Source organism: Cydia strobilella, chromosome 9 (genome assembly GCF_947568885.1).
Source record: "Cydia strobilella chromosome 9, ilCydStro3.1, whole genome shotgun sequence".
Taxonomy (NCBI): domain Eukaryota; kingdom Metazoa; phylum Arthropoda; class Insecta; order Lepidoptera; family Tortricidae; genus Cydia; species Cydia strobilella.
In genome coordinates this window covers 10,280,579-10,302,157 of record NC_086049.1, presented here as the reverse complement: position 1 = coordinate 10,302,157, position 21,579 = coordinate 10,280,579, and the positions used below count along the sequence as shown (strand labels likewise).

The 21,579-nt window shown below is 39.3% G+C and overlaps 1 long non-coding RNA gene across 2 annotated transcripts; it reads left to right on the top strand.

Annotated features, from left to right (window-relative positions):
- Positions 1-2,872: 2,872 nt before the first annotated feature.
- LOC134744286 (uncharacterized) lies at positions 2,873-13,259 on the top strand. 2 transcript variants are annotated; one of them, XR_010128075.1, is made up of 4 exons: positions 2,873-3,443; positions 3,936-4,083; positions 7,490-7,805; positions 10,703-13,259. It is a non-coding gene; the product is annotated as an uncharacterized LOC134744286 (long non-coding RNA). The 2 variants fall into 2 exon arrangements; XR_010128074.1 differs by having other exon boundaries at positions 2,873-3,553.
- Positions 13,260-21,579: the final 8,320 nt, after the last annotated feature.

Below are 21,579 nucleotides of genomic sequence, written 5' to 3'. Positions count from 1 at the left end.
GCGAATCGATGAACAGCATTGTTAGCGTAGTGTACGCAACCTGCTACTGTATGAGCAAGGCCTCCGCTGCAAATATTTAATTAGTGTTAGATTAGGTAATAATTAGTTTAGTTTAGTTTAGAATAGTAAAATTTAATATAGATTAGAATGTATAAATTAGATTAATACAATAATTATTCTTTATGTAATGGGTTGATACCTAAATAAATAACATTTTTATTTTATTTATTTATTTTTACTTATGAAAGCAAAAGTATGTAAATGATCGTATATTTTATTTGTTGTGACTTATTTTCAAAAGTGTTTTTCGATAAAACGACACGTTAAGATCGCTCGCCTTCTTTCTAATGATAAGAAAATGAGAGGTATAGTTAGACGGTTCTGCTCGCCTTCTTTCTAATGATAAGAAAACGAGAGGTATAGTTAGACGGTTCTGAGTGGTAGACTGCAAATGAGATAAGAGCTATATTAGGTACATTCATAAATCCTCATATTAGGCGGCTCTTTGATTACAAGGATTGCATAATTTTTATACTTTAAGTATAAAAGTTATGCAATCCTTGTATTCAACGAGCCGCCTACTACAGATTTCTTGAAATTGCCGCGTTGTTTCAGGTTCAACTTTCATAACCCAGACTATTATCAATTTGCCAATTTCGTGATTATTTTTTTACACGGCACATAAAGTTATGCATAATTTATCGATATAAAAAGTCGACACAGTTACATCCCTAGCAAATTATCAAACTTATGACACCGGACGTAAATGAGAAATCACAAGCATATATGCATCTCTTTTCGGCACATTATCTAATTCGTAAGGAAGTAAAGGAAGGGTATACATATTTGCGAAGCATTTTTGCATTCTGAGAAATGAGACAGTCCTTTGACAAACTATATATTCCATAGACGCCACTTACTATGGATGGTATAGAAAGGATCGCAATCTCTTATGGCAGAATGAGGGCTAACGCGTATCTTCTTAGTAGTTTGTGGCTAACGCGTATGAATTCGCCGCTAGGGGCGCTAGTGTAGATGGTGGTCTTTTCCATAGTTCGAAATGACAAATGTCACTTGTCACTTTAATGACTGACAGCTTTTCTATAGTCTTTTGGACCACCATCAAGGGACTTCCGGTTCGAGCGCCATCTTGATAGTTAGCATCGTGATTAATTACTTTGTTTTTTGCTTATTAATATTGTTTAAAGTGTAATATCGATAGCTTATTATACAGTAAACTAATGTGGTAGTGTGCAGTGAATGGAGAATTAATTTTGAAGCGCGTTTAACCATCATCTTGGAGTCAACGGCCGGTAGTCCACGTGCTTCTTGTAAAGTCTAGCTATCGATTTACAAGAGCTAACAAATCACCGTACACTGTCTTGTATGAAATGGGTCAAGTTAAAGGGTTAAAGAGGATATATGGATATTACGTATCATTGTATGATTAATATGTACCGTATCTGCAGTACAGTTCCATAAGTCTCGCAAAATAGGTATTGAAGCAGAACGGCCGGTCCGGGCCGTAGCAACTACGCTCGCATTCCATTGCTAATTGTTCTGTTTATAAGTTGTTGATATACCCGACAAAAAAAAAGAAAAAAGTGTTTTTTGTTTAATTTAGTTTAATTTGTATACTTTTAGTTTAAGTCACATATGTTAATACCTACAGTATTAAGTTATTTGTTATAAGTTAAGTGTGCGCTCACCGATAAAATGTATTTTGCATGAAAAAAAATTAATTCTCGTGTAAGTGAATATTATGTATTCTAATGAGAAAATAAAGATCTTTAAACCTAACTGTGTCACTTTGTATTGAAAAAAAAAAACTAAATAGAATTATTTTTAAAATTGATTTTTTGGGGTTAGATATGAGGATATCACGTATCATTTGTGGTATATTGTACTTATTTATACTTACTTATATACTTGGTATGTTTTGAAAATTCTTTTTGTTTCAATTTAAGAAAAATGGCTAAAATGTAATGACGTGGTATATTTTCAGAATCGCTTTAAAAAGCCCTTTCGTATGATAGATAAGAGAAGAATACGATAGGTTTTAAAAAAATATTTTTTTTTATACAAAAAAAAAGTTTCAGCACTCCCCTCCCAAGGGAATTTTTTATTTAGGAACTGCGGGTCAAAAATTTTGTTTTGACCTCTAGTATACGTGTACCAAACAACCGTACAATTTTTGTCGTTTGTAAACCTCTCAATACCTTGATACTGGCGAAATAGCCCACTGGGCTGAAGCCATAATTTTAAAAGAAGAAGAAGAAGACCACCATCAACAGAGGCGCCAACTGGTGAGCAAAAACACGATAGCCCTCATTGTTGCAAAAGTGACCGCTTTCAGCTTTAAATAATAGTTCCTAATCTCTCCGGTGGCGCTAGTTAGGCTCTGGGACATGAGTATAACATGAACCATATAAGGCAACAAATAACCCGACGAAATTACGTAGGTTGGTTTTGGTAGTATTTCGGTGTATGGTGGCGCCGCCTAAATACTGTTTTTTGATGGACACTTTTCATACATAGAGATTTGGCTCCTTTATATAGTCTCCATGACACTTTCGTTCGCGGCTTCGCGGCGTGATTCGCGCATGAGTGTGGAGGGTCCTTTACGCCTATACTATGTCTATGCAACATATAGTTGGTCAAGCAAATCTTGTCAGTAGAAAAAGGCGCGAAAACCAAATTTTCTATTTTCTCTTCGCGCCTACATTTTGTAAATTTGCCGCTTTTTTCTAATGACAAGATTTGCTTAGCCCGCTATACAGTACCATAGACATGTTTGTTTTGTCTTGTCCACAGAGTAAAAAAATGTTCATACGTTTTTTGTGTTTTCCAGGGGGAACCGCTAATACACAGCCAAATAATGCTCAACCCAAGAATGTACAGCCCAATAATTGGCGTCCATGATGTACGTCTATTATTGGGTCGTGTATTATTGGGTTGAGCATTCTCGGTCCGCGCAGGCTTGGTCCGGGGCGATAATACGAAGCCACTCTTTTCACAGGGCAATAATGTACGACCCAATAATACGCGTCCACTAATTTGAGTCCTTGGCTTTCAAATATTGGGCTGCGCATTATTGGCACACGTCGAGAAAGCCCGACCCAATAATGTACGACCCAATAATAGGAAGCCAAAAACCAGAGACATTCTTTTTTTTAAGAGAGCTGTCAAAATTAGTAGGGACGTTCTGACTCGAGCTCGTGACAGCTTAAAAATAATCGGTTTTTTCTAGTGACATCTTTCAGTGACATTGACAGTATTGACACTTGTTTGGTTTACAATTTGTTATAATTTTTTAATTTTTTGCAACAAAAGTCCTAATATTTTTCCGTACTTAATGTCTTCATTATATACAAGTATGCAAGAAATCATGGCAAGAGATCCTTAATCGTTTTGGAATTAAATGAATTCTAAAAGCAGTAGAGGTAGGTACGGAAAAAATATTAATTAATGGAGAACCTTTGTCCGGTGAACAAGTAATGAATTTGCTAGGTTTTTTCACTCCGTGGTCAGCGTGGAGAAGCCAAAGTTGGAGGTAAGTGGCAGCGAGCACCGAAAACAGCGCGGCGCGGGTTCAGGTTGACAGGCTAGAGACGTGCGGCGAGCCCTTCAACAACTTAAGCCAAAAAAAATCTTCTGGTCCGGATGGACGCGCGTATTCAAGGACTGTAGAATGGTGCTGGCGGAGCCGCTATTGCACATATTGTTAAATACGGTCTGTCTCAAGCTAGAAGTATTCCCAGAAATTTGGAAAATTTCTTGAGTGATTACCAGTACCAAAAGGAAGTACGGCTAGCAATCTTCTTAGTCATGTAGCACCACTGATACTGCTTAATTTGACTTTTAAAAAGCTTTCGATCTTGTTGTAAAACCAAAGCTTGGTAACTTTGACACCCCACATTACTTTTTTTTTGCAGACTACATGAGGCACAGACAGCAGTATGTAGATTATGAAGGGCACAGATTGAAACCAGCAGTGACATGGGCCATTTGTTCAATAGAATATCTTGGTTTATCGAAATTGGCTGAGACAGCAAGGTGCAGGTCTCTGGAAAATATATTAGGGTGAGTCCATTGTTTGTGTAAGAATGTCCCTGTAATGTATGGACTGGGTCACTGGTCAATGGGTCAAACACCATCAAAAACTAGATCTTAAGAGCAAAAAATTTGTGTTTGTAGGTTCAGCAAAACTACAAAAGGATACATATGTTGGTGCATCCCCTTTATACAAAGAAACATAACACTTACAAAATATGTATGCTCTAATTATACTGCATAGATATAAATAAAAATAATAAGTACTTAATAATTTTATTTAATGATAATTTATAATGGTCATGTAACAACATTGTTAATGACTTAAGGTCAATGTGGGGCAGACTGGTATATCAACATATGGCCCGCCTGATGTTAAGCAGTTGCTGTAGACTATGGATGCCTCTCTCCTTCTTCTAGAGTATGTGTACAACTGCAAGATTTAAAAGGATCAAAAGAGCTTGTAGTCATACTGAGTGTTACCCCTGATCCATTGCACCCAGCAGCACTCCAGGTGTTCCAGGTCTTGAGTTGCATCTATCATACACTACCAGCGGCACGTTAAGTGTTAGAAGAAAAGAGAAGAGACGGGAAGAGAAGAGATGAGAACCCCCTTACACTCTTACGGGATGATTTTGGAAATAAAACCTGTTCTACAACCTTCCTCGCAACTAAAAATATTATCTCCATGCGAATTTCATCGACATAATATGTACTTACATACATCCGTTTTAATAGTTTTCCATACAAATTTCCACCCCCCTTTTCACCCCCATAAGGGATGATTTCTGAGGTGAGAACTATCCTATGTCCTTCCCCGGGAATCAAAGTATCTCCATACCAAATTTGATGTAAATCGGTTCAGCAGTTTAAGCGTATGGAGGTAACAGACAAACAGACAGACTTTCGCATTTATAATATTAGTATGGATGATAGAACCCTATGAAAGAAATACAATTGTGTACTATAATTGTAATTTAGTATCTTGCCTATTATTTCCAATCATTCCAATCAAAGCTTTGACCCATGTCATCCAGAAAAAAAAATCTTTTCTATAAGACGATTTTCGTAGCAGTGTACGAGTACCTACCTAGTCCATCATTCGGACTTTGTTGTTGATTGTTGACCAAATACTTGGTTTTGGTTGTTTGTTTGAGGCTCTAAATGATAGTGCCGCCCATGACAAACCCAAATCCAAATGATGGACTACTAGTACACTCTGAGACGAAAAACGTCTTATAGAAAAGTTTATATTTTTCTGGATGGATGGGTTTAGAATGTTTAGATGTAAAGTTTTGATTGGTAATAATAGGCAAGATACTAAACTACATGAAAAAAAATAGCTTTACCTCTTCCAAAAGTAAGTTGTGTCCAATAACCCTTACTTTTTAAATGTCTCGTTTTAGGTAGAGGTATACCTACAATGGTTTTTATTGAAGGTACACTGAAGCGAAGGTACAATATAACTACATACATTTTGCTTGAAATAATACGAGATTTCATAAGTCCACCCGCCAACCTGACGTCAGGTTTTGAGCCTTGTTTTGAGCTTAGGTCGTTTTAGGGATAGATATACTGATTTCTATTAAAGGTTTATTTATTTTTTTATTTTATTTATTAAAGAGGAGAGCTTGTTACGGTAAACACAAATAGACAAGAATTTTTGGAAGGTCCTCCAATCCTAAAAGCTGAAATAGAAAAGGCAATCAATACCATGAAGGACGGAAAAGCTGTTGGACCCGATGGTATATACTCGGAAATGTTAAAGTTATTGGATGAGACAAGCATGCAAATTTTAGTTAGACTTTACAATGACATTTACGACACAGGACAGCTTCCAGAAGATTGGCTCAAATCCACATTCCTCCCATTACCCAAGAAAGTGAACGCAAAAACATGCGGAGATCATAGATTAATAAGCCTTATGAGTCATGCACTAAAAGTATTTCTGAAAATCTTACACATGAGAATATACAATAAAATAGATAAAAATATATCAGAAACTCAGTTTGGATTCAGAAGCGGGTTGGGAACGCGAGAGGCTTTAGTAGCAGTGCAGGTCTTGATTCAGAACAGCTTGGAATTCAGCAAAGATGTCTACGCATGCTTTATTGACTTTGAAAAGGCATTCGACAACGTGAAACATGACAAACTAATGCAAATACTCAATAAAACGGATGTAGACGGCAAGGATCAAAGAATCATCAGGAACCTGTACTGGAATCAAACAGCCAACATAAAAGTAGGAACATCAAGCGAGCAACGTCGAACGTCGAAAACGAGCGACCTCAATATCCTAAAAGGTGTAAGACAAGGTTGTATTCTGTCACCGCTGTTGTTCAACCTTTATTCAGAATCTATATTTCAAGAAGCTTTCGAAAACGTGAAACTCAGATATGCCGATGATACCGTTATTCTTGCCCACTCAATGGACGAACTTCAGCAGCTACTAGATCGTCTCAACTCTGTAGTAGAAGAATACGGCCTCAGAATGAATATAGCGAAGACCAAATGCATGATTGTGGGTAAGAATGTAACTGAACCGACCTCATTGACTATAAACGGTAATATAATAGAAAGAGTTAAATGTTATAAATATTTGGGTAGCTCACTTAATGAGAAATGGGATCCAGAAAAAGAAATACGCATCAGAATAGAAATTGCCAGAAGTACGTTAATGAAAATGAAGAAACTTTACACAAATAAGGATATTAACTTAAAGTTACGATGGCGCATGGTCAAATGCTACGTGCTGTCGATATTTCTCTATGGTGTCGAAGGGTGGACCATTAATAAGATTATGGAGGCTAAGATCAATGCATTCGAAATGTGGTTATACCGAAGAATGTTAAAAATTTCCTGGAGAGACAAAGTTTCAAACATTGAAGTTCTGAATAGAATGAACAAAAAACTTGAACTTTTGACCACCGTAAAGACAAGGAAAACCTCATATTTTGGACATATCTATAGACACGACAAGTATAACATAATTCGTAACATCTTGGAAGGGAAAATCGACGGCAAAAGGAGCAGAGGAAGGAGAAAGCTAACCTGGATAGACAACATTAAAAGCTGGTCCAATATTAATGACACTGCCAGTTTGTCTAGACTGGCACAGGATAGAACCAAGTTCCGTAAGATGGTCGCCGACATCCGCTGAGGATATGGCACAGCAAGAAGAAGAAGATTTTATTTATTTAAATGTGATTATATTTACAGAGGTACACTGAAAGTACAATATAACTGCATACTTTTAGTGCGGTAGGTATAATGCAAGATATATATCAACCCGCCATCCTGACGCTCACCAGTAGTGTAGTGATATTAGTCAATTGCAATATTTGCAATGTAGTTATGAAAGTAAATACAAGTTCATGTTGCACTGATAAAATCACTTTAAACGACGATTCTAATGGAAATTTACCTCAAATTTCAGGAGCTGATACAGGCAGTGTTGGCCGAAACGTTAATGCAATTAACCATTAACCAGTACAAACTGAACCGTAAACTGTAACTGTCCGTTACGGTTTACGGTTCAATTTGTACTGGTTAATGGTTAATTGCAATTAACGTTCGGCCAACACTGGATACAGGCAGCCAGAATGAGTCTCTGCTGAGTCGCCGTCTGACGTCTTCGTGCCAGGTGCCAGTCGCCAGTTGCAGGGGAAGATGCGAATAGTTATACAAGCGAGCATGATGACGTCTCTCAAAAACTGATAGACACAATACTCTTACTCGCCTTGTTACCAGAGGTAGGTATTACTCAAGTTCACGGGGTAGATTACAGGTGTAGTGCATAATCCTTTACCATTTTGACGACCGGCTTGGTTGGCCTTTTTTTTTTTTAACGTAGGACTACCGTCTAAAACCACCAACGAATATCGACTCCGCCTTGTAGAGGAGCGCCGCAGGATCACTATCAGCATTCGACTGCGCCCCCGGCAGCCGGCTGAGCCGGCCCATGGGGGCTTGGTTGGCCTAGTGGGTGGTGATCCTGTCTATGAAGTCGATGGTCCTGAGTTCGAATCCCGATAATGTCCCGAGTGATGGGCTATTTGTACCTGAGTCATGGATGTTTTGTATGTGGGATTAGTCAATCTGTGTAAGAATGTCCCTGTAATGTTTATTAATTTATTTATCGTATTTTCACGGAAACGTACGAACGTGTCATGCTATTTCAGTCAGTCTTGACTGAAGTAGCATGACGAATACCAACGTTTCCGTGAAAATACGATGATAAAGGATTACAAACACAAAAACAAATCTTTATTTACCGATGTACGCCGAAGTTACAAGTCACAATAGGTACAAATGTAAGCCAATATATCAAACGAAATTATTCATACAGATTATTAATTATACATATTCATTATTCATTACACTGCGATCGTAACATTATAAGTTAACACAGCGTGTATTAAGTACATTGATAACTTATGTGTACGGTAGTTCAAAAAACTTCTCGACGCTGTACAAAGCTAAATTTAGGAGCCACTTTCGCAGTCTACATTTAAAAAAATAGCTGTGGATGCTGCATCTCTGACCGCTGCGGGTAGTCTGTTATACACGGACGGGCCCATAATGTACGGAGGACGCTCTGACTTTGAAAGCTTGTGTTTAAGGCCCATTTACATGGTGCGAGTTTCTCGCCTCGACCATGCGATTATCGTAGCACGAAAAAAAATATGGCATGATGTAAACTTTACGTACGATATCGTACAAGTAGGGGCGATAATCTCCTCGCCTTTGATGATTGGATGTCTCCGTGTAAACAAAACTTAAATGCGAGAATCGTATTTCGAGTTTATATGCTTTTCAGTCGTCATCATGAGTGCATTGCAAGAGGCTGTTATTACTAATATTTACATTATACGTATACCTAGTGGTAAATGATTAGCAACTAATCACTTAAGTTGACTGGCAAAACTCGTATGAAAATCGGCTCGGACCGATTCGTGCGAGTTCGTGCGATACTCGCACGTACGTGAAAAAATGTCATACGAGAACGAGTTTAGACGAGTCGAGAAATCGTAAGCAAATATCTCTCTAGAATGCGGCTCCTCGTGTAAACTATTTCGCCTGGCGATAATCTCCGTGCGAGTATCATCGAATGACATTATCGTAGGCGAGTTTATATTTCTCGCATGAATGTAAACATTTTTATACGATACTCGCCTAGCTATTATTGCATACGATAATGTCATACGATTTCTCGACCCAAAACGTGCGAGAAACTCGCACTCGAGAATCGGCCGCACGGGCCCACACCTCGGCACCGTTTTTTTTTCAATTTATTTAGGTACACAAACAGCCACTACAAGTAATACATATTATACTAATTACTACAATGTCTACAATATGTGTGGCCCACACCGCTTACCACTAATTAACATGAATAATGTTCATTCAGAGTCAAACTAATCACCGTCAGTCTTAAGGACTACCGGTGTCAACAACAACATAGAATGGTTGATTATGCATAATATGTTGGGTAGGTACTTGGAATACAGTGTAAGAAACTAAAAGAAGTACTTAGTTTGTAGGGAGTGTTAAAACATCAATAATACGTTTTTTATATAAACACTTAAACGACAACCAAAATCATCAAGTGTATTAAAAGAAAAGGAGTAAAAACCGGCCAAGTGCGAGTCTGACCAGCGCACCGAGGGTTCCGTACATTACATCATTTAACAATGTATTTTTTATGCGAAACGTGAGTGAAAGGTAAATTGCGGTTTACGATTTATGACGTATTAAAAAAAACTACTTACCAGATCTCGTTCAAACCAATTTTCGGTGGAAGTTTGCATGTATATCATATATTTTTTTCAGTTTTATCATTCTCTTATTTTAGAAGTTACAGGGGGGGGGGGGCACACATTTTACCACTTTGGAAGTGTCTCTCGCGCAAACTATTCAGTTTAGAAAAAAAATGATATTAGAAACCTCAATATCATTTTTGAAGACCTATCCATAGATCAAACACGTATGGGTTGGATGAAAAAAAATTTTGAGTTTCAGTTCCAAGTATGGGGAGCCCCCATAATTTATTGTTTTTTTTATATTTTTGTGTGAAAATCTTAATGCGGTTCACAGAATACATCTACTTACCAAGTTTCAACAGTATAGTTCTTATAGTTTCAGAGAATTAATTAAAAATATTCTGTGACATACGGACGGACAGACAGACAGACATGACAAATCTATAAGGGTTCCGTTTTTTGCCATTTGGCTACGGAACCCTAAAAACGGGACCCTATTACTAAGACTCCGCTGTCCGTCTGTCTGCCCGTCTGTCTGTCTGTCACCAGGCTGTATCTCATGAACCGTTATCGCTAGACAGTTGAAATTTTCACAGATGATGTATTTCTGTTGCCGCTATAACAACAAATACTAACGACAGAATAAAATAAATATTTAAGTGGGGCTCCCATACAACAAACGTGATTTATTGCCGTTTTTGGCATAATGGTACGGAACCCTACGTGAGCGAGTCCGACGCGCACTTGACCGGTTTTTAAATTAAAATGAATTCTTGTAAAAACTATACACGGCTATTATTTAAATAAATTAAAAGTTTTTGACCAAATCCACCAACACTGTCCGCAATCACGTCTACTGCATCTGATACCGATCCTATCATTTACAGGCAACCTCCAGCAGCAGTGGGACCAGCGCGGCCCCCTGCGCCCCCGCCCCGTCCCTCGCCCCTGCAGAGCGGACACCAGCGCCCTCTACAACTCTACCGGCGCCCGCCGTGTCTCCACCTTCTTCAAAAACGACAACCGGTGTTAGATCTCCAATTGACATGACAATACGATGGACCTAGCTAGGCTAACATTTTTATTTTACCTTTTTATCTCTGTATATTCCCAAGTCCCCAAGGGCACAGATGGGAATATCATAATATAGATTACTCCCATCCCCGTCCGCGCCCCCGCCTGATGTGTGGCGGCCGTCACGTGAAGCCTTGACAAATGTGAATACAACCGTTGCCGCCATAACAATAAATACTAAAAACAATAGATAATGGTACGGAACCCTTCGTGCGCGAGTCCGACTCTCACTCTCACTTTCACGACTTTTCTTTCTAAGATTATTTTGATTGGTTTGTCTACCAATTAATTTCTGTATAAATCAGTACCTATAACAAAATTCTTGCCCTTTTTATTTCCTAATTTATAATCTAATTATAGTCTTCATCTTCTCAAATCATTTTTTAGCCTAAGAATACATTATAAACCTAAGTAATCTGTTAAACAAAAACCATTGTCTCTATTGTGACGGGCTCTAAGCTTCCAACTTGGGCACGTGGCAAAGCAACAATGCCGTTTAAAAAGCAACTGAATCGCGATAGTACTATAGTTCAAATCTTTTTGACAGCTCATCCAAGATAACACGGTTGCGTAATGTGGATGGTTCGGTCGACCACCCCGATATAGGCGAGAATACACAGCGCTCGTAAGATTTCAACTTTAGTACTATCGCGATTCAGTTGCTTATTAAACGGCAATGTTGCTTTGCCACGTGCCAAAGTTGGAAGCTTGGAGCCCGTTACAATAGAGACAATGGCTTTTGTTTATAGATCCAATCATATCAACTGAGCTAATGCACTCACCTGTACTAACAATGGCATCGTATTATTACAATACTATTATCCGCTTTTGTTCTCGTAGCCGCCACGCCAACTAGTTACTTACAAAATAAGTTAGAAGTGCATTGCATGTATATTCAATTTTCACATCACCAATTCGAAAAAGGGTTTTTTCTTCCCTGCTAGGAGGGATCAAAGTGGCACTTTTCCTCCCTGCTAGGAGGGATCAAAGTAACACTTTTCTGTTCTAGGACACTATTTAAAAACAATTGCACATTATTTTTTTAGCTTAAATAATATTTTTAAACATCATAATTACCTCATAGGTGATGTGAAAAGCAGTATGTGTCACATGGTAGCAAAATTATTTCCATCTTGGGCGTAACACACTTGAATCCCTCACTACGCTCAGGATTCTACTTTAGAATCTTCGTTACTCTCGGGATTCTATTATAGAAACCTTCGCTTCGTTTAAGATTCAATGTACGCCCTCGCCGTAAATATGTCATTTTGCTCCCTTGTAACACAATCTACTATTTTAACCTTATTCCTTGTTGAATGGGGTTAAAATGGTCTAAAATAAAAACATGTTGTAACATATGGTTTTCTACAGAGTGCATTCGTTTTGGGTGTCGACGGTTGTAAAATGCAAATAAAGTTATGTTAGCCATTATTTAGTTAGTGTATTTTGTAGCCTATTTAAAAAATAGAGTCGTTAATCTATACTAACATATCAAGGCGGTTATAATCTGCTTTTACTACGAGGTAGTTATCCTAATTTGTGGTTTACCACTTAATGGCATTGTATTCTTGAGACTCTTTGAGTAAACAGGTAAGTGCATTAGCTCAATTGATATGATTCCATCTATAACAGATTATTGACTTGGGCGAAAAAAACATTTGAGAAGATGAAGATTATTTGTGATGCGTATAGTTTTATATTACTTACCTTTGCCTTCTTTAGCTAAACGGAAAAAGTGGCCGCCATTTGCCGTTTAGATGATGAAGCAAAAAACCGGCCAAGTGCGAGTCGGACTCGCACACGAAGGGTTCCGTACCATTACGCAATAAACGGCAAACGGCCCCATTATTTTTTTTTGTTATTATAGCGGCAACAGAAATACATCATCTGTGAAAATTACAACTGTCTAGCGATCACGGTTCACGAGATACAGCCTGGTGACAGACAGACAGATGGACAGTGGAGTCTTAGTGATAAGGTCCACAAATTGCCCTGTCCCGGCCTCTGCAATAATGTACTATTTCTCAAACATGCAATGAAATATTGATATTATGTTCTTCATATTAGGCTGGAAAGTATCACGTCTCGGGTGCGGCCAGACGAGAGGAATTTAATTAAATTTCGTACATAGTTGCAGACCTAGGCCGGAAAGTAGCTCTTTTTAACCGACTTCAATTTCATAGAAGGAGGAGGTTCTGTATTCGGTTGTGGCTATTTTTTTTTTTAATTTCCATTTCACATATATTTGTGACACAGCATCATGGCATTCAGCCATTAAAAAAAAAATTGAAGCAATACTTGCTTTTTGGTTCATTATGACATTCTGTCAATACGCCTATTAAAAAAATAAAATAAACGATGTTTGCTATACTTTACAGTTTTATTTATATAAAATTGACATGAACATAATAAATTAATAGACCGAACTCTCAGTGAAGTTCCGTTTGCAAAAATTGCGGACCGCAGTTTGACTTCTGATCCGTGTAGTGGGGTCCTTCGTCGCTCCTAGAAACCCGATGTTGACCGAGGTTACCCCCACTAGCTTTTTGAATTTCCCCCTTAAGATTCTCATTCTGCGCTGCTGCAGTTTCAAATCTTTGAAACTTATTCTGTTACGTGATGTGTAAGTAAAGATTTTTAATTTGTATTAACTTTAGACGATTCATCTAGTGGATAATCGCCTCATGCTTAACTCATATTACAAAACAGGAAGCAAGAAAGACGAAGAGACGTCATAATTCGTATTCGTATTTTTGTATTACTCGTTATGACCCCAGGAATGCGTAGTTCAATTTTTTCCCTTTCCTCATGGGCACCGTGTGTATATAGCTGGTCAAGCAAATCCTGTCAGTACAAAAAGGCGGCAAATTTAAAAAATGTAGGCGCGAAGGGATGTCGTCCCATAGAAAATTTGAATTTCGCGCCTTTTTCTACTGACAAGATTTGCTTGACCAGCTATATCTTTGATTTTATTAAGCAGTGTTCGCACGATCATACACGACGGTCGTTGTAAAGCTCCCCCAATGGAGTCGATTTCGCTGATTGGCGAACGAGATTCCACACTCGCTAGTGTTTCATATAAATTCCATAGTAGCAAAATCGTTTTGACAGTTCGGAAAAAGAAACTGATTTGACTAGTAGTCAAATACCCTCTATTTAAAAATATTTTGACACAATGAGGGCTAACGCGTATGAATTCGCCGCTAGGGGCGCTAGTGTAGATGGTGGTCTTTTCCATAGTTCGAAATGTCAAATGTCACTTCAATGACTGACAGCTGTTCTTTAGTCTTTTGGACCACCATCAACAGAGGCGTCAACTGGTGAGCAAAAAAACAATAGCACTCATTGGTATCAGCTACACCTACGTTTGATTCGAATTTTTAATTGTTATAAGTTAGGAGCATTCACAAATTTGATAGATTTTGTTTTTCGCTTCTAATTTTCACAATATTAATCAAAAAAAGTCAAACGAAGGGACATAGCTATGGTATGGTTAATATACATCAAATCTCGATACGGTATCGAAGGCCAATTTCACAAATTAATTGAATCATTTTTAAGGAATCGTAAGCAGTGTACCTACGTTTTAAATGCAAAGTCTAAGCTGGAAACCATGGCTTATGCTGCTGTTCCCCAAGGTTCGACAATGGGAAATTACCTGTTTCTTTTGCTCGTCAATGATATCACATCAGCATGTATCGGCCCAGAGTATGTTATGTTCGCGGACGATACATGCATCATAGTTAATGCAGAAAATTTCTTAGACTTAAAATTCAAATTGGGAGAAGTTATGAAACTAATATCTCGCTGGTTCACAGTCAATGGTATGTGTCTAAAGTAAACGTAGATAAAACGAATATAATTCACTTTCAGCTGCGCAAAACTAACAACACAAAGCTCGACATAAGTTTGAACGATGTACTTGTGCCGCAAGTTGATAGCGTAAAATACTTAGGATTTGTAATTGATGAGGGGCTAACGTGGGAGTCACATATAGATGAAACTTGTAACAAGCTGTCTTCAGCGTCCTATGCCTATGCATTATCTAGGCTGGCTCCCAGTCTGTCTGTAGATAATATAAAGAAAGCATACTATGGATATTTTCATTCCATTCTAACCTACGGTATCGATTTGTGGTGTACCGCAGCTGATCGCGACAAGATCTTTAAAATCCAAAAAAGTGCCATCCGGGTACTAGAAAACCTGTTGATTACCCGGCGCAAGAATTATTTAAAAAACTCAAAATCTTAACTTTGCATAGCATTTACATCCTTGAGGCTTGCAAGTACGTCAGACTGAATCTAAGCTCATACATGAGCAGCGCGCAGCTTCTTGGCTGCGACGCGCGCCGCCACCCGCGCCTACTGCTCGCGCCGAGCGCGCGCCTGGCCAAGACGCGTAAGTCGCTCACTGTATATGGCGTTAAAATTTATAATGCTCTTCCGGCAGATATAAAAAATTCACCAAGTGATGCAATCTTTCTTAGAAAACTTAAACAATAAATCTCCTATCCTAAGCATGGCCTTTTATAGCACTGATGATTTTTTCAAATCATAAAGTAGATATCATCACTAATCCATACGAATCACAAGTAATTAATTATTAGATAGAAATATGGTGAGTGGGGCAATTTGGAGTGGGGCGTAGGAATCACCGGGGCCACCTACTGGCTGGTTTCATGGAGAAGGAAGGACTCTATATGATGAACTCCTTCTTCAGGAAACGTGAGCACAGGAAGTGGACCTGGGTGAGCCCTGACGGTGCAACAAGGAATGAGATCGACTTTATCATGTCGACGAAGAAGCAAATATTCAGTGATGTTTCTGTGATCAATTCGGTCAAAACCGGGAGCGATCACCATGGTAAGAGGCACACTGAATATTCAATTTAGGCTTGAGAGATCTCGACTGATAAAGTCTACGCTCCGCCCGGCACCGGCCCAGCTCCAAAACCCCGAGAGCTTTCAGCTCGAACTTCAAAACCGGTTCGAATGCCTAGCTAGCGACCTGGACGATTACAACGACGGGTTTGTGGAAGCTGTTCATACGGTCGGGTCCAAGTTCTTCAAGACTCGTCGTACAAGAACCAAGAAACTCTCGGACTCCACTCTCAAGCTCATGGAGGTGAGGCGTGAGATGATTCTGCAGTCGTCAGGTGACGTTTGTCGTTATAGGCAGCTCAACAGACGGATCTCGAAGTCTCTGAAGCGAGATATACGCCGATTCAATACTAACAGTATTGAAGAGGCTATCAAGCGCAACAGAGGCTCGAAGGTGTTTGCCAGAGATCTGTCTATTGGCCAAAGCCAACTGACAAAACTGAAGACCGACGACGGCAGGATCATCTCATCCAAACCTGAGCTCTTGGGAGAAGTCGAGAAGTTCTATGGACAGTTATACACAACAACCCGAGCACCCGTCGTGGATCTAGCTAGAGACCCTAGAGCTAGACTAACTCGACACTATACCGAAGATATCCCGGACGTCAGCCTGTACGAGATTAGTATGGCTTTCAAACAACTTAAGAATGGCAAAGCCCCAGGTGATGACGGAATTACGGCCGAACTCCTGAAGGCGGGTGGTAAACCAGTCCTTAAGGCCCTTCAGACGCTGTTTAGTTCCGTCATGCGCGAAGGAAAAACGCCGCAAGCGTGGAACAGAAGTGTGGTGGTGCTCTTCTTCAAAAAAGGTGATAACACCTTGCTGAAGAATTATAGACCCATCTCACTTCTGAGCCATGTCTACAAGCTGTTTTCGAGAGTCATCACGAACCGTCTCGCACGCAGGTTTGACGACTTCCAGCCTCCCGAACAAGCAGGTTTCCGTAAAGGCTATAGTACCGTAGACCACATACATGCGTTGCGGCAGGTTATACAGAAGAGTGAGGAATATAACCTCCCCCTTTGCCTTGCATTTGTGGACTACGAGAAAGCCTTCGATTCGATCGAGACTTGGGCTGTGCTGCAGTCTCTCCAAAGGTGCCAAATCGACTACCGGTATATCGAAGTGCTGAAGTGTCTGTACGAAAACGCCACCATGTCCGTCCGACTACAGGGCCAGAGCTCGAAGCCTATTCCATTGCAGCGGGGAGTCAGACAAGGAGATGTAATCTCCCCAAAGCTGTTCACCGCTGCATTGGAGGATGCCTTTAAGGTTCTGGACTGGAAAGGACGAGGCATCAATGTAAATGGCGAGTACATCACTCACCTTCGGTTTGCCGATGATATCGTAGTCATGGCTGAGACCATGGAGGACCTCAGTGCGATGCTCGCTGATCTCAGCAGAGTATCTGAACGAGTTGGTCTGAAAATGAACATGGACAAGACGAAGATCATGTCTAACGTCCATGTTGTGCCAACTCCCGTATTAATCGGAGGCTCTGCGCTCGAAGTTGTTGACGATTATGTATACCTAGGACAAACAGTCCAGTTAGGTAGGTCCAACTTCGAGAAAGAGGTCACTCGTCGAATCCGACTCGGTTGGGCAGCGTTCGGGAAGCTCCACAGTATCTTTTCGTCCAAATTGCCGCAGTGTCTTAAGTCAAAAGTCTTTGACCAGTGTGTGTTGCCAGTGATGACATACGGATCTGAGACGTGGGCGCTAACGATGGGCCTCATAAGAAGGCTCAAGGTCACGCAAAGGGCAATGGAGAGAGCTATGCTCGGGGTTTCTCTGCGTGATAGAGTCAGAAATGATGATATCCGCAGTAGAACTAGGGTCACCGATATAGCTCGCAGAATTGCAAACCTTAAGTGGCAGTGGGCGGGGCACATTGCTCGCAGAACTGATGGCCGGTGGGGCCGGAAGGTTCTGGAGTGGCGTCCGCGTACCGGAAGACGAACTGCCGGTAGGCCTCCAACGAGATGGAGCGACGACCTGGTGAAAGTCGCGGGAATTCGGTGGTTGCGAGCGGCACAGGATCGGTCGGAGTGGCGAGCCTTGGGGGAGGCCTATGTCCAGCAGTGGACGTCTATCGGCTGACATGATGATGATGATGATGAGATAGAAATATAAAATAAACACCTGCTATTTTATTCTTCTATTCGATACAGCATCCAAAAAACATTATACATTAAGCCCCCTCTAGTGCGCGAACGCCGCGTAGTCTGGAGCGGCCTCAACACTCGTCCGTCGTACAAAATATCATTAAAATCGAACATTTAGTATTCAAGAATATTTTTAGACAAGCAAAATTGAAAAAAAATTAAAAATCTTTGAACGCAGTTTTGTTTATTTTCAAAAATAAAAGAATGTTTCCTTTAAGCAAAATGAGCTAACTTAAGGTTTTGAGGTACTTTCCCTCCAGGGCCCATTCATATACACGGTGTAACACGAGGAACTGAAAGATTTTAACCACGCATTTCTGAGGCCAAAAGAAGAAAAAAATGTTTTTTTTGGTTTTATTTAAATTTTTAATATAATCCAACAACGCTTGATAAAAAGCGCTACCGCCATCGTGTGAATAAACACACACGTTTCCATTTGTGTCATTCAAAAGGGCCCTCCACACACATGCGCGAATCGCGGCGCGAAGCCGCGAACGCGAGTGTGGAGTCTAGTTCGCTAATCAGCGAAATCGACTCCACCCTCGCGTTCGCGGCCCTCGTGATTAGGTAACTACTGTACTATGTCTATAGCCCGCTTCAGACTACGCGGCGCGAAGCCGCGAACGCGAGTGTGGAGTAGATTTCGCTAACCGTTTTAATAACCGTTTTTCCTGTGCTACTTTTGAGTTATTTGGCATTATTTATGTAAATAAAGTAAAATTTATGATAAAATATGCTTTTTCAGGGTTCCGTACCCAAAGGGTAAAAACGGGACCCTATTACTAAGACTCCGCTGTCCGTCTGTCTGTCCGTCTGTCCGTCTGTTATCAGGCTGTATCTCGTGATCTGTGATAGCTAGACAGCTGAAATTTTCACAGACGATGTATTTCGGTTGTCGCTATAACAACAAATACTAAAAACAGGATAAAATAGAGATTTAAGTGGGGCTCCCATACAACAAACGTGATTTTTGACCGAAGTTAAGCAACGTCGGGCGGGGTCAGTACTTGGATGGGTGACCGTTTTTATAGTTAATGGTAAGGAATCCTTCGTGTGTGAGTCCGACTCGCACTTGGCCGGTTTTTTTTAATCATTCAATTGAAGACGTGAGTGGATGAACGTGCTATGTTACAAAAACATAATTTTGAGTATTATTCAGCTGTAAAAAATGTTTAACAATCGATATGACGATGTTGTTTTTGTGAAAATGCAAGTTATACACTGATAGACCAATAAATTTAATCCTTATTTTAGAAATATACATATTACTATATTTATTTATGAAAAAAGGTACATAACACCTTCATCCACGTTAAAAATTGCCTTAGTATGTTTTTATCCTCTTGTTTTCGCTCAATGATCTAACATTCCATTACTTCGAAACTTGTCTTCGACATAGTCATATACCTATTCAAGTTCAATAAAAAAATACTGTTTTAACAGAAGAATAACCTAATCGCAATACTGACACTTTACTCTTATATGCGAAATTAAATACAACTCGACATGGATGAAGATGCTATGATTCAAACCAAACATGACACGTTCTTCCATGTCAACGGAGTAAAATTGGAAGCACATGCTATGTTGCGAACTTAGTACCTTCATCCACGGAGAGTTTAACTTTTTTGTGTACATAAAACTACCCGCTCATCATTGAATGCGATTTTAATATTTTAAACATCCAGTCTTTTGATCATATAGTTAAAGATAAGGTAATTTGGGGTAACCGAGATGTGAAACAGAGGGACGTGTTCACAAGTGAATGTCATGAGCGATTAAGTAGCATAGATCTTCCTGTTTGTTTCCATGAATGTGCATGTGCAAATAAGTTATGTACAAATTATGAGCATAAGGCTGCTATTGATATATTGTATACTAGCTGTGCCCGCGGCTTCGCCTGCGTGGAATTCGGTCTGTTTCAGTAAGCGGCTAATTCACCCCTAATTTATCTCCCTGTCCCCTGGAGACAGAACTTAAAGTAAAGTTGACAGATGGATACGCTAGAGGACTGTAGTCCAGATAAAATATTTTACAATTAGGTACCTACCACCAAAGATAGATATAACTCCGTAATAGATGGATACAGTCTAAGGAAAAAACGTGCCTCGAAAATCACGAAAATTTGATTCTCGATCAGATGTCGCTACTACCTTTTGCCTACTCTCGTATAGAGGGCGTTGACGGTTTCGTTTGTTATTATCTAACAATTTTAACGCATATCAGTGAAAGAACATGGGTCAAAATAATAAAAATAATTAATGCAAATAAAAAAGATCATTTATCCATATTTAAATACATTTTATCGTATTTTAATAAATCTTCATTTTTAGTTTTAAAGTGTGTCGATAGATGGCAGTGAATTTACTGTGGTTACAAAATTTACTATGTCAGTACCGTTCTATAATATTATATCCTCTTTGCTACCACTAAATAATATTACACTACAAAATGAATATTTTTTTTGCCCTTATTCAAATTTTTGACGTGATTTAAATGGCATAGAGTAGTAGGTGTATATCGAACGATACAGTACCATTTTTGTATTTTTACGTCCTTGACTGTACCTATGCAAATCGGGTACACTACATAATTCCGAAATTTTTTATTTCGAATTTTAGAATGTCGAATTTTAAATCGGAATGATAACCCATCAAAATTCCGACTGTCATAATTACGAATGATGAAAATCACGAAGATTTTTATTTCCGAAAACCCAAAAAGCCGAATATTGTAAATTCCGAACTACATAATTCCGACTATAACAATTCCGATGGTGGCAAACACCGAATTTAACATTTACGATTTTCAAAATCACGAATTCGGAATTGCCCTTATTCCGAATTAACGTGATTCCTATTTTAAATATCCCAATTTTTAAATTTCCACTTTTCTGGCAACAGTTCGTTTTCTTGGGGGTCGCAGTTCTAACCTAACCTAACCCACTTTTCTGGCAACAGTTCGTTTTCTTGGGGGTCGCAATTCTAACCTAACCTAACCCACTTCTGGCAACAGTTCGTTTTCTTGGGGGTCGCAGTTCTAACCTAACCTAACCCACTTCTAGCAACAGTTCGGGTTCGCAGGTTCGCAGTTCTGTCTAATTTATTTATGCCGAATTTTTATGCCAAAGATATTTTATGCCGAATTTAACATGATGCGGCACGACAGGTACCCGTAATAATTACTAAAACGTGAGTCTTCATTTGAATATCACGGATTTCATTTTTCCGATCTTGTAAAAAACCGAATTTCTGAATACCGAATTATTTTATTTCCGATCGGACAATGATTTTTCGGAATTTAGGAATTCGGAAAAAAAATATTTTCGGAAAAGTGTAAAATCGAAACTTTAAGCTTTCTATCAAGTGACAATCGGATTTTAAGTTTTCGGAAATAGCACATTCGTGATTTTATTCCATCGTGTTCTTAAAAATCGTAATTTTGATATTTCGGACTTATAAATAATCGGGATTATGAAAGTCGTGGTTATAAAAATCGGAAAAACATATTTCGGAATATTTGGGTGTTCCCATCAAAATCATGTCATCCAAATCGGTCCTCCAGTCAAATCAGTCAAATGACGGGCAGCGTCTGCCCCTTTTTTTTTTGTTTTCGGAGTGGGAAATGCATCTGCCCCTACGACTT